General features: G+C 35.6%; 1 protein-coding gene across 1 annotated transcript in view; it reads right to left on the bottom strand.

The window, feature by feature from the left end:
* Positions 1-3979, bottom strand: part of LOC134842146 (sorting nexin-12-like) — a 457691-nt gene that overhangs the window by 81188 nt on the left and 372524 nt on the right. The gene's annotated exons all lie outside the window — the stretch shown is intronic.

Here is a 3979-nt window from a genome sequence, read left to right as displayed (position 1 = left end):
TCTAGTTCTCCTGCATTGTTAAAAAACAAGTAGCAGAAGCAGAAGATGAAGCAAGCATATTTAATAATTTCGTTAATGTCATATGTAACATCAGCTCATTGTTTGATTATCAAAACTAACTGATATTGAGTTTCTGGCTGAAAACAGATCAGAAATAATTGTATAAACTCTTATAATAGCTTTCTCACCGCCAGGGGTGGGTCTAAGATTTTCTCTAGGTTGCAGGGTGGATTTTCAAACAACATTTGAAAGGCCGCCTTTTTTGCGCTCTAATAAAACTACATCCACACCATTGAAGATCGACTTCCTGAGTTCAAATTTTAAAAGATATTTTACATCCGATCATTTTTGTAGAGATTTGGGGGTCTTGAAATCGCCAAATTGGCCATGTTCTGGAGAAAATAATGCGCGCTTTGTAGACTTTATTCACAATGCTGAGAATAAAGTAAAGCAAATTATTTATGCGTGGCGAATAATCCCGCACAACAAAACCGTTCCAAATTGAACTGAGGCTAGCTAATTAGTCGTATTAATTTCGAACGACTCAAAATTTAACACTTAGATATTGTTCAAAGTTCATAGGTTTTCAATATTTTCGTTTCCCAAAAAAAATTCAAAAAGAATTGAGGGACAGTCGGAACATTCAGCGCTCGCCTTGATATACGAGCAGGGTTGTTTTTCACTCGAATTATTTGAGCAAGATACACGGCCATTTTCCAACTAAACAACTGTACTAGGTTTTTATTGTAATTGACCCCAGTAGTCGGATTTATTTACACATTTATAAATTGAACAAAATCAAAGAAAACCCAACAGTGAAAATATGGGTAGTGCAATGATGCTTGCATTCAGGATAACAGCGGCCAAAACCTAACCAAAAAATGCAAAATTTTCTCCTGTATAGGTGTTTAAAGTCGTTCTAATGCACTCAAATCAGGAATTTCTAAATAAGAAACCCGTTCTGTGAGTGTCCATTAGGCAACTTGGCACTTTTCCACTTTAACCCCACATTTCAAATTTTCCATTCTTTATTGTCTTACCTGTAACTATTCATGAATGCGTGATGTTACGAAGTAAGATGTGAAAAACAAATGTGTTTAACATAATTAGATTCTTTACTATGCAATTTTTCATTACATTATGATAATCTAAATTAGTTTTTATTCCGACTTTGTAGCTATCCATTTTTGACTGAATTTTTTCATATCATCTGAAAAGTATTTGTTAATGCTACATAGCATCAAAGTATAGTATTCAATCAGCATAGTTCCTTAGCAATACGAGCTATAAAGCGCAGCGTATACATAAGGCGTTCCGGGGAGTTCGGCGTGGGTTCGATTTTCACTTAAGTCGTTTTACTTGAGAACCGTATTTGAGCCGAACCTGACAGAACATAAAATGCTCAATCAGTTCAAAATTGGTTTGCAATTGAGTTTCTATTAATTCAACCGCGTGATTTGAATTTGATTTCATAGAAAAAATCATAGATCAGCGCATGATCAACCCCACTATTTTGGCTTGATACGTTTAATGTAGTCATAATATTTCGACCATATTTCGTGAATTTAAAACAGATTCTGTTTTGTTTTTACTATATAAATTGAGCAGAATATTTTGGTGCCGCGACTCGGGAAAAAAATTATCTGTCTCAGTGTTATCTCAGCCTTCTACTTCTACCAAACGTCGCTGAGTCTTTTTTAGGCAGAATTGTTTTTGTATCGAGCGAATCTCATCGCTTTCATAATCTCAATGGAAGCCCAAAAGTTGCTGAATTTTGTATTTTATTCTAATCCCACATATAAGCAATATTCTGCTAAGGTACTTTAGGACAGAACTAAGTTACTGATGATTTTGTTGTGCTCTCCAAAGACATTTAATAAAGTTTCCAGTACTTTCAGTCTGTCTTCACCCAAGGAATTCACTATACACTAATTTATACTTCGGTGAAGCATCACGGCGTTTGGGCGCTTTAGCATGGCCGTTGAGACCATTCAATAAAACTGCAAATCAAGGAGCCCCCACAGTTTGGTGTGACCTCAAATCAAAAACGGGGAAAACCACCCCTAGTCAAAACAAAGACGACAACCCAGAAGGCCGACATCACACAAGAACGAAAGTGTTTTTTTTTGTGGAATCTTTGTGTACTTTTGGTCTGAGGACCGGTGAACCACCTGCAAAAAACTTGAAAGATCGAACCTGTGTTTTCAATTAATTTTTAGACTCTAACTTGTGCTAGTTTGTTCTTTAACGCAAAAAAAGTGCCACTTCTTTGATTATCAGTGCTATAAAATCAACCTCGATTTCGTTGATTGCAAACCGATAAAGACCGTATTAGATACTTTAATACTCGTTTATACCCAGTACACTAGTACCCCAGGAGAGTCTCAAACCCAAAAATTTTGTGACAAAAAAAATTCCAGAAAGTTTACCGAAATTTTTTGCAAAAATTTTTTCAAAAAAAATTCTCGAAAAAAAGTTATACCAACTTTTCCCAAAATTTCCACTGATAAAACTTTTATTTGCTCTAATTTAGCGCAAAGCCGGAAAACACCGTTTTCGTTTCGCCCACTCAACAACCGTTTTAACCGTCAATTGTGTCGAGCAAATTTTTTGAGTGAATCCCTACCTCGGTTTTCTCCAGTGGTTGGATAATCTTTAAAAATTTGCTCGGCTCGCCCCGTTTTCGGCCGCATACCACCACAACCGTTATTACCACCGTTTCGCCGTAACGTCGTTAAGTTCAACCGAGAAACCGTACGCCTTATTTTAAATAGTACTGAACCGAAGCCTTAGTAGAACCTTACAAACCCTCAGCTAAGGGTTCTTAAAGTTAAAATCGTCACATTTTTTTTTCATTTCTATGTGACGACTTTACAACAACAGACTCCCTTAACTGTTTGCCAAAAAAAACAACCGTATCGCTTATCACTCTCAATGGTGTTCATCAGTGCTGCGAGTTCTCTCCATTACTCCGTGAATACCTTACCATTAATTCTACAAAAACGCCTTGACGACACTTTTGAAGCAGTTTCAGGCTTAAGCTTTAGTTTGAACGCAAATAACCGACAAAAGACTGTTCGATTTCTGTTAACCAATTACTCAACAGGTGTGATAGAGAAAAACATTGTAATTTGGCACGATGTTATAAGTAATTCCTCGAGCAAGCATAGATCAAACAACGATAACCCACTTACACCAGAAAGTCTAATTGATGTTTTAAAATCAAATAAAAACAAAATATCAGTACACCGACAAAAGATCCCAAATAATTATGGACGTTTTGTTGAAACACGATTTTTAACCATTGATGTGACCAAACATTTAATCTCAAAAGAAAAGCTAACGACAAAGAATTAATTCGTAAGCTTAAATTAATTCCTCCGGCGGCGTTTTTAAAAAAAAAAATTTAAGAAACATTCGACGTTATTTCCTCAATCTGTCTGAGTTTATCAAAAAAGTTAAAAGTCGTCGACCAGGTTTAAGGAAAAGAAAAGCAGTTAAGCATACGATTTCACAAATGACAACAGTCGAAGAATTTTTAACGTTTGTTAGACATCTTGTAGTTTGTTGTACTTCTGTTCTGTAGGCAACGAGAGTCGTAAGGGCCTTGCGAGCATCCTCTCGTTCGGTACAGGGCGCGACTACTTGAATTGGTTTTAGTTTGATTCTGTCAATCGACGCTACATTAATTTTAAAAAACTCTAAAAAAATTTAAATCAAAATTTAAAAAAAGTTCGAAAAACAAATATTGCAAAATGGAGCTTGACCTCGACCAGAAACTAAGCAAAATTTATCTTGCCAGGAAAGAGTTGGAAACAAGTCTTTTTGATTAATATGCCAAAATTACGGAATATATAAGTGTGACAGATAGACCAGCTAAAATTTCAACGTACATCGGAAAATCTAGCAATTGCTTACAAAAAATTATAGAGAAAAATGATAAGCTTAAATTTTTTTCTATGCACAGTAACAAAGCTGC

This window comes from Symsagittifera roscoffensis, chromosome 3, assembly GCF_963678635.1.
Source record: "Symsagittifera roscoffensis chromosome 3, txSymRosc1.1, whole genome shotgun sequence".
In the NCBI taxonomy this organism is placed as follows: domain Eukaryota; kingdom Metazoa; phylum Xenacoelomorpha; order Acoela; family Convolutidae; genus Symsagittifera; species Symsagittifera roscoffensis.
The sequence above is the reverse complement of the archived record's forward strand: the minus strand, read 5'-3'. Positions and strand labels throughout refer to the sequence as shown.